General features: G+C 32.6%; 1 long non-coding RNA gene across 5 annotated transcripts; it reads left to right on the top strand.

Annotated features, from left to right (window-relative positions):
- Positions 1 to 3,636: 3,636 nt before the first annotated feature.
- LOC118036293 (uncharacterized) lies at positions 3,637 to 8,744 on the top strand. 5 transcript variants are annotated; one of them, XR_012169414.1, is made up of 6 exons: positions 3,637 to 3,796; positions 4,750 to 4,828; positions 5,760 to 5,948; positions 6,966 to 7,456; positions 8,016 to 8,077; positions 8,358 to 8,744. It is a non-coding gene; the product is annotated as an uncharacterized lncRNA (long non-coding RNA). The 5 variants fall into 5 exon arrangements; XR_012169415.1 differs by having other exon boundaries at positions 3,638 to 4,828; positions 5,837 to 5,948; positions 6,966 to 7,000; positions 7,136 to 7,456; XR_012169412.1 differs by having other exon boundaries at positions 3,638 to 4,828.
- Positions 8,745 to 10,684: the final 1,940 nt, after the last annotated feature.

Genomic DNA, 10,684 nt, shown 5'->3' with positions numbered 1-10,684 from the left:
AATTTCTCAAGCTATAAAAGTCATTAAAAGCTTAGCTTATTCTATTTTCATTGTAGATAACACTTTATATCATATGAATGGGTAAGAGGGATATTATTGAATTGACACATGATTTGGTTGCCTCTTTGAACCTAAATTTGGGATCTCCAATAAACTAGGTTGGGTTGCTATCATGACAATTCATTGAACTGTGTCTTAATCTCATTCCCCTCGATGATTATTGACTTGCTCTATTGTTAAGCATTTAATTAGCGAATCCATGATATTATCATTTAACTTTATATGTAGTGGTGGAGCCAGAAAATTTTAAACGAGGGGGCAAATTACTAACAAATACTTGATATTATATTCTATATAAACATGTTTTATATATAGAGAAATTAATTTGAAATACATGTACTAACTCATGTCAAGTAAAATTAATTTAAGAATATTTTTAAAATAAAAAAAATTATATTATAATTATTCTTTCGAGTTTTTATATTTTAAAACTATTTCATAATGACTTTATTCTTAATTTTATTAAAGATATTCTTTCTAAATATATACAATTAAACTTTCATTTATCTATTTCTAAATCTTCCATGGACTAGTGAAATTATTGGCAACAATTCTTTGTTGACTTGTTGTTTTATACAAGTAGGTTAAATATAAATATTAATATATTTTTTTTATTTTGTCTCTAATTTTTTTAGTTGTTGAGTACTTCATTTTTAATTACCATCATTTTTCATGTGAAATTCATAACAAAATACATATTAATTCATCAAAAAACTCATTTCAATTCATATTCAAATGCATATAAATATTTATTCATGTACATATTAATTTAACAAATCTTATAAATTATAATAAACTCTATCATTTTTAATAATTAATTATTAAGGAATAAAACTAAAATTAGACAATGGAATAAATAGAAAAAAATAAAAGAAACTCACCTAAAACATAAAGCATAAAGCATAAAAGTTACTTACTTAATTAATTAATAGTTTAGGATTTGAAGAAAATTTTTATAAAAGGAAGACAATAATTCAATAAAAAAAAAGCTTGGATCAATTAGTAATTAATAAAAAAAATTAAACTTGTTAAGTTATATATATATATATATATATATATATATATGAGGATTAAGGGGGCAATTGCCCCCCCCTTAATCCCCATTGTGGCTCCACCATTGTTTTATATTGTCAATAAAAATAATCTCATTTTAAATCAACTATCTTACAATAAGGTTTTTAGAAGTTATTCTACTTCTTTTCTTTATCTAAAGTTAAGTTGTAAACTCAAATTCTTTCATGGATATGAATATGCATGTTTTTTTTAAAGAATTTTCAAGAAGCTATAGCTTCTCCGATAACAAAGATAAATCTATTTTGTGGATTTTGAATCTTTAATATTGGATATCTAATTACTATTGCTATACCCTTCAAATATAGTTTCATATCTTATATAATAAAGTTCATATTTTTAACTTTTTTTGGTGGAGCAATGTAATTTTTTCTAGACACTCCCATACTTTAATGTATTTGTAGGATGATGATGATTGAACATTCAACAACTCATACGATATCTTGCCCAATTTCTTATAAGGTGTTTTATTAGAATATAATTTCTTAATATTGCTTTGTGTATTTTTTTCTTTACAGTGACAATACAATGATGTCTTTGCTTTTTACAAAACAAAACAAGTTTCTTTGAACTTCTTTTTGCATACACCACTACCATTAGGACTCTTGAGAGAATTTAATTCATCATGCTTTATATTTGAAAATTACATTGTGTCTCAAATTATCTTGTCTTTTTCCCCGCAAGAAAAATGTTTAGAAATCAGGTTTGCCATCTATACCACAAAGATTACTAGGTTAACAAGTACATTGAAATCATTAACAATAGTTTTATCCATCTATTATCTCAATAATAAAATTAACTTTGCAATTATATATCACATTTATATAATCTCAAATAATATTAATTAAAATGAATCACAAAAATTTAACACACTAATTTTGCAAAAAACAATTAAACTTTGCCATTATATATTTATTTATTTGTTTTTCTATGAGACACAATGTAATTTTTAATAGAAACTATAACAATACAAATAATTATAAATATTTTTCTTTCGACATCAACATAAGAAAACATTATGCACTCTTCTAAAAATTATGATAAAAAAATATATATATAATTGGTACTTGCGTTGTTAGGATTAAAACAACAATAGCATCTAAGAGGGATGGATTAGATGTTTCATTAATTTATATCAAAATAATGCAAATAAACACACTAAACACGTATAACACAATAACCAATAATATAATTAAAGTACTTAAAATAAATAGATAAGGAAAGAGAGATTACAAACTTAATTTTTAAGGTGATTCGGTAAGCTTACATCCACACCTCAAGTACTAACTGTATTTGAGTATTATACTCTTTTACTAATATAAGTGAAAAACACAATGTCCTTGATGAATACACACTAAAAAATTACACCACTTGAAGAATTTTTTTTTTTTAAGATTTGTTTTCTTGGTAACAATACATCATCAATGCTAGGAATTTATCTAAACTCACAAGTATTTACAATTATAATTTATTTACAACAAGATTCACTCTCTCATATAGTATATTATATTGTAGAATTGAAAACTATACTTTCCCTTTACATATATTATTTCACTGGTAATTATTATCCAGATATGCGACCTTTTTTTACCCATCTTTTGTTTTTTTTTCCCCTATCAACGCAACAACAAAGGAAAATACCATGCAACATAAAAAAATTTATTTCCCAGTAGAATCAAGACAATAAGTACACAGATAACAGAAGATATATGCACTTTACTTTTCCTATTAAAATTAAACTGTTTTTTAAATCTATTTCAACATATAATCAATTATTGTTCCTTTTTACTATAATGATCAAGTTTCCACATAATATAAAACATGTATATAAATCAATAATCAAAATAAAAATTAAATTGAGATAATGATTAATTCTCTATAAAAATTTGGATAAAAAAAAATATAATAGAAAAGAGTTTACAAAAACAATGTCTCAGTTAGAATAAATTTTTCATTAATGAGTAGGCCCGCCACAGACCAAGAGGACAGCTTCAATGAAGCCATCCCAGCCGATGCAGGTGATTACCCGTCGGCTGACATCTCCTCGCGCGCCTAGCACCCCGCCTCAATCTGAACATGCACCAGACAAAGTCGATGAAAAGACGCCAGGGAGCCTAAGCAGCCGAGAAGAAAGCGCGGGAACACCCACCGCGCGAGAAGAAAGGCGAAAAACAGAGAGGGGGCGCGGTAAAGACTGTGAAGCCACATGATTCACACACAGTGCACCGTGTTTTAATGAGCACTCATACACACACACACACACACACACACGCATATAATTCTTTTAGTTTTAGTTTTAGTTTGTTAGTTATGAACAGTAAAGCAGCACAGTGAATACATTTCTTTTAGTTTGTTAGCGAATCTGGAAAGAATAAAATATTGCTACCTGCATCTCACTAATTCCAGTATTAAATTTTTTTACATATTTATATAAATATTTATATGATTGTGAATTTTAGTATTTGTAAAATTATTAGAGGTATAAGTAAGTTAATTAGAATATTCATAAAAAAAAAAAAAAAAAGTCATCTATCAAGCTCTGTTCACTTTGGTCCGACATTCTTCACCTCTCTCCACCTGAGCTCTCTTTCCCTCCTCCGCTCTAGGAAACCTCCGCCACCTCAACCAATAAGGCTTCAAATCTCCACCGGGTGCTTCCTTTTCTGTAATGTTTTTTATTTTTAAAATTTACGTCTGCGTTTTCATTTATTTAACTGAAATTCTTATCCAGAGAGATAAATTCGATTTTAATAAGTAAATTAAAAAGATATATAATCGGATCGATGAAATCGCTGCTCGTGAACGCAACTCGAAGAAAGGCGCAATCAGCCGATTCTACTGTGGGTGGAGCATTTAGTATGGTCAGGGTTATTGTGTTGTCTGTTCAAAGAAAGATGTGCCTGTAAATTTGTTAAGTTGATTCTTATCAGTCTGCTCTTTAGAGTTGATGATAACATGAAATATTCATTGTTAATGCTCGTTGTTTTCTTTGTCTTTTTCCTAGACTAAAACATCCTAGACAATCTCTTCGGGATGGATTAGTGTTTCTGGCCTCTTCATCTTCTATTTGTGCTGTGGTATTTAGTCTGCTGATATTCGTTGGGGATTGAAAGGCCTCGTTTTATGACTTTGTTTTGCCTTCTTATTTCTTTATTCTTTTGGGGATGTGGTATTTTCCTCTTTCTATTTACACTATGTGCTCCCTACAATATTTATTCTTTCAGAGAAGTAAATATATGCATAAATAACAAGAACAGGAGGAGAAGGGGAGTGGGGTTTGACAGTAAGTACTTGCTTAGAAGGGAATGCTTCTTTGGTTTAGAAGCACCATGAAGATTCTTTGCTTTGAATGGCCGAATACCGAGGATCCTAGCACCTTGACCTGAATGGTTGTGTATATTTGTTATGCATCCATATTTGGCTGAATTCTTTAATAAAGTACATGATATTAGACGGACGTTCTTTTTAAATCTATTCAAGTCTGGATAAACTGATATTCCATTTTTCATGTTCTTGATGTGCTTTTGCTCTTCTTGCCGTTCCTGACTTTCTTTTTAGGGTCTATTCTAACATGCAATATGATTTTTTTTTTTCTTTTTGGTTGGCCCACTGTCCCAGGCGGAGAACCTGTCATGGACACTGGTGATTGGAGAATTCAATTGCGGCCTGACTCACGGAAAAGAATAGTCGACAAAATGTAGGTGCAAGTGCTGCAAAATAGTAAATTTTTTATTTATATGAAAGAAAAGGAGAATGACAAAGGGTTAATTAAAATCAGCAGGATTGCCATGAGGCAACATCAAGTATCACACACCTCTTTTTTTTGTTTCATCTTTTCATGTGTTTCTCACAAGAAGCAAACTTGAGGGAACATAAAGTGCTGGGAAGTAATTTTTGTTGGAATTTCTTGTGTAATCTCTTCTTTTGATGATGACCTCTTGGATGGCTGCATGAAGCTTGTTCCGCTTTTAATTTCAAGGTTAATCTATTGCTATGAGCATACGTGTTTCAATTTAAAACTCGAGTTGCAACTGAACTTAAATGAATGGTGTTGGATTTGGGCCTTCTATACTTCTACAGGGTTGAAATGATAGTGATCTTAAAGTTGAAAAGCAGCAGACAAAAATCAATTAGCCACAATGGTGCATGGTTTCCTAGTTTCTCAGCATAAAGTTGAATGTTTTGTTGACCTCTCTACATCCAAAATCATATAGACAGCTACTGCTGGCACTTGCATTGGTCAATGAATACTGTAGAGTATATATTGCAGTGTGAGACAAGGTTAACTCGTTGCATTTTCATATTGAAAGGATTTCTCTTCTTTTCTTTGTCAATTACAGCACATGCGTAGAAGTTACTCAGAGCAAATGCTATTGTAATGTTTTCACAGACTCCCCTGCTTTGCAACTAAGTCACTAATATATGAAGCTCGTAGCTAGAATTTTTAGACAGAAGGGTGGCCAAGTAAACTCCTATAATCTGTACCTCTGGAATAATACAGGGAAAGGATGTCTATTTATTTTGATGTCTTATAATACTTGACCAACTCTTGCTTATCTCATAATTTGTTTTTACTTTTTGCTAAAGATTCCACACATTTCTGATATTGGTGTGGTTTATGAATTCAGGGTTCTTGCTCGCTGCTGCTAACTTCTCTATACTTGCCTGGTCATTAAAAATGAAACGTAATGATTTGCATGTCCAGAATGGAGACAATAAAGAGGCATCTTTTGTTTTCTGGTCAGGAGGGATTACAAGAACTCAAGAAATTTGCCATACGTTTTGAGGAAAAGATTTATACTACCGCCACCAATCAGGTATTTGCCTAATGCGAGGTTCAATAATTATGATATTCTCTTGACATGAATATACACATGCATTTATGCATGTACAAATGTGTGTGTAGTGTGCTTACACTTCCTCACCGTTCACTCTGTATGCAAGGCTTATTGGGAGTTCGCATCTTTTTGTTAATTCTCTTGACAAGTGTTTTATTTAGAGTGAACAAGTTCAAGTACAAGGGAAGTGTGCAAAAAGAAAATAGCAAATCAATACATAAATAATTAAATAAAAAGAGAGGAAACAGAAGTATATCCTCACAAAAGATGAAATGATAGAGCATATATCCATTTTCCTCCTCTTGTAACATGGATTGCTCTGAGATCTAATGTTTTGTTATTAATATCTGCGTAAAATATCTCTGGAGATGCTTTCAATGGAGATCAGGTCTCAAAACGCCATGCCCACTGCCCCCATGGATCCAGCAGGTTATAATGCAGCCGAGCATTGAATTTCTAAACATCTTACCTTTTGTTTTTCTTCTAACATTGTTATCAAACTCCTTTACATTTTATTGCTGCATATTGCTATGTATATCGCCTTGTTGGAAAAATCTCATGATCACCTCCACGATGCTAATTCTATAATGCATGTGAAGTGTTTCATCCTTAACTTGTTAAGCAACAAGGACTGTGATGCATGGTATTTTATATTTTATGATTGAGATGGTAGATTTTAAAGATTTTCCTTTTTAGGAGGTAAGACGTCACTTTCTTGCTTTTCTTCCGAGAGAAAGTATTTGATCCTTTTTTCATATATAATAATGCTACCGAGCATTGAATTTCTAAACATCTTACCTTTTGTTTTGTTTGTCGCATTGTTATCAAACTCTTTTGCATTTTATTGCAACATATTGCTATGTGTATGGCATGCTTTAATCAAAAAGTTGAGTAATTGATGAATGTTATGCAAGAATATTACAGATTGTTTTTGTTTTCTGCCTCCTCCTTTTCTTTCGCCCACCCTGAAAATTGTCATATTATTTTTGTTTTCAGCCGCCTCTTCTTCCCCCATCCCCGAAAATTATCAGGTTGAATCAAATCCATCCCAATTCTTTCGCTCATAACTTTATGTGTGGACTGCTGATGTTTCATTTGTCTTCCTTGTTCAGTGCCTTCTTTTTTTCTGTGACATGTTTTTCCCTTTTGCCTTTTATCTTGAACAGCATCCCATAGTATGCCTCCTGAAGTTCAAAATCAAGGGCTGTTTCTCCCTATCCTATTGTCCACTGATCAGTCTCAAGCACGTCAGCAGTTGGTATCACAGAACATGCAGAATTGCATGGCATCTAATGGAGTTCAAAGTTATGCTGGTTTACAAGCGGCACTGCCTCCTGTCTCTGGTGTAACCCAGACTATCCCCAACACTGTTGTCCAGAATCCTAACATGCAGAGAATCCCTGGTGTTTCATAGAACTCAGTGGGGAATTCAATGGGACAAGGGATTCCCTCCACTATGTTTGCCAATTCTCAGAGAAAAATGCCAGGTAATGCTCTTTTTGGTAGCTTTATGTGCCACTGCTTCCCCTTGTGGCATTAGAAATGCCACTGCTATTGGAACTATTATAATCACACATGCATTTGTAACCACACGATGCCCTACAGTGCGGTGCACCAACTGTTCACCTCTCATAATGGTTCAAGTCAGCAATGCTCTTTTAGGTAGCTTTATGTGCCCCTGCTGCCACTTGTGGCATTAGTAATCACACACGCATTTGTTACCACATCATACCCTCCAGCGCATTTGTTCACCCTCTCATTCTGCATTTATATGATCACATAACATTTAGATGAAGTTCCTAATACAAAAAGGACTTGTATTCCTATATAGGAAAATACTAATAGTCCTATCTAGAATAGGAAAAACCTAATGAAGCTCGCTATACTTTGGGAATAATTAAATAGTGAATGAAAAATAAAACTGAGCCTTGCAATATTTCAAAATTGTCAGCAAGTGTTAAAATTACAGAAATACCCTTGTACATGGAAAACACACAAAAATACATGAATTCTAATATTTTGTTGTCCGCATTGAAATTTTTGTAGCATCCCTAGATTCTACAGCACAGACTGGACATGCAAATTGGCAAGAGGAGATCTATCAGAAGGTAATTTATGTGATTTACTGTTTATTAGATGGAGTTCATGTATGCCACAGTCTTGCAAGATTTCAATGGAAAAAGGTCTCAAGAAAATAAGTGGGACTTATTCCATTGAATCATGACCATATCCAGTATTGTTGAATTTGATAGAAAATGAGGTTGAAATTCTGAATGTCTCAAGTCATAGCTGCATGTTTGATAAGGACAATTTTTTTTTGTGCTTAGGAGAGTATTAAAACGGGAATAAGAATGGTTGTTGATAAGGACAATTTTTTTTTTTGCTTAGGAGACCAATATTTGCTGAGCAATTCTATAATGAAAAGTTGGTGACTGAAGTTTTAAAAACTGGAGTTGAGGAATGGCTTAGAGTGCATGGAGCAGAGAAGGCAATCACTCAAATTATGATGGGTGAAGAAACAGAGGAAATGAGGAGCAGAGCAAAGAAGCTAGGAGAAACGGCCAGGAAGGCTGTTGAAGAAGGTGGATCTTCTTGCTCCGATTTCAATGCTTTGATTGAATAACTGAGGTGGGGGTAGCCTTTCAAACAAAGGCATAGAATATTTTGTTTATACTTTAGTAGTGGTTTTGGCAATTTATTTTCAGACAAGTCTTGAGAGTTGAAAGAGTAAACACACTCGAGTCAATGACCAATCCAAATCAGTTTCCTTCCTAATGATTCAGGAATGAGAAGTCCAGCTTATAAATTTAGCCCAAATAACTAATCAAATAGAAAGGCTGAGCTTAGAGACAGTACACTACAAATTACCAATAACTAGACAAACAATCATCACAAACTAGGAACAAACGTCTCCCTCGTTACAAATTCACCTTCTGAAGTTGGAGAACTTGCGAAAACTAGCCACCACAAAATAGTAGCAAGTATCTATGCAGTCTTCGATGAAGTACAACCACCTGCGTCGCCAATATGGATTGATGTAGAGAACTGCTGCAATTGTCATCACCACAACTGTGTAACATACACCGAAACTGATGTAGAAAAACTCCATGTCTATGAAACCATCATCTCCTTGTTCATCATTAGGCACTGGCTGGGACGACACTGCTTCCTCACTACAATTTTTTTGCAATGGAGGTCCACACAAGAAAGGATTTCCTTCGTAACAATTTTCATCGAAGGTCCCAAACTGATTTCATCGATAAATGATTTTAAACCTTACCAAGTTATACTCCAAATTGGAAATATTGGGCTGCATTCCGATCTGCAATCTTCTTATATATCCACCTGGCTTCTAATGTCTGCTGTCAAAACTGTCAAGTCCTCAGCATTCCCAAAGCCTACCCAGCAAACAACATCCTCTGCACCTCATCTTCAACAATACATTCTGCAGTTGCAGCAGAACTGTAAGTTATGATATAACGAAGATTCCCTTTTCTGATTCTAGAATCCAGTGAACCCGGTGATTCCACCTCGCATTCATCGTCCACCGGCTGAAGACTACCATTGAAAGAGAAAAGCTCCACCTTTGGGTATAAACTGGATTGATTGCATTCCATCTGAATCACGTGGGCTTAATGGAAGGAACGAAAAATTGTCGGTTTTAAAAGTTTGGTTTGTAACAATCATTGTAATTTCAAATCTCCATGCTCCTTCCATTTAAGCAAGTAATAATAACAGAGAATATGTATAAATCTCAGTGTTGTTTTAAATTTTATGTAAGATAGTACAGTTTCATTCAAAAAATGAGACAGAACAATAAAAATCCTCAAATTCTACCACCTTTGTAAGATTGACAAGCTTCGCCTACTCTAACTGTAACGAAAGATTCAGTGCCTAATCTCTGGACGGAGAAGGGGACGCCCTTGTTATGTACACGGTTGCTCTAAATGATTCAATGATGCTCATTTTAAACATATCATGTCATGTTGTCAATTTCGTTCCGGTTAGTGTTTTATTTTTTAATTGAAATGATATGTTTTAGTTTTGAAACATTTCAGCATGCTATTTCAAGATTATATTGTTCATATATATATATATATATATATATATATATATATATATATATATTAAACTCAAAAAACATAACTTCAATTCAAATTTAAAGATAAACTAACTTGAAATTATGCAATTTGAATTTTAAACACAAGTGAAAAAGTGAGATTTGAATCGATAAGACCCGATCCACTTATGGGTCCAAAGACAACAACAATTAGTAAGAATAGAGTTTGAGTCAAAAAAGTTTAAGATGACATATTTTTAAAAAACAATACTGAGATGACAACTTATTGGATTGACCCGGATCAACTCAGTTTAACCTTCTAAATCCATAATCCAGGTTATGAGACGATAATAACATAAAATAAAACAAATCAAACTAAATTCTAAATCTCAATTCTTAATAAACCTATTATTGAATGGTTAAATTGAAAAAAATATCTAAAAAATGAACACCAAAAATGACCTTTCAATACAAAATTAAAAAAATGTCACTAGCAGTCTTGCAAGGCCTTTCTAAACTCCAATTGCCCCATAATTTTAACCTGAGATATAACAATATGTTAGTAGAATCTTGATAGAAAGCAAATAAAAAAATTATGAAGTCTAATTCTTAATCAATCTAATATTGAATAATAATAAAAAATCAATTAAAAAAT

The sequence above is a fragment of the Populus alba genome, chromosome 3, assembly GCF_005239225.2.
Source record: "Populus alba chromosome 3, ASM523922v2, whole genome shotgun sequence".
NCBI classification, from domain to species: Eukaryota; Viridiplantae; Streptophyta; class Magnoliopsida; order Malpighiales; family Salicaceae; genus Populus; species Populus alba.
The sequence above is the reverse complement of the archived record's forward strand: the minus strand, read 5'-3'. Positions and strand labels throughout refer to the sequence as shown.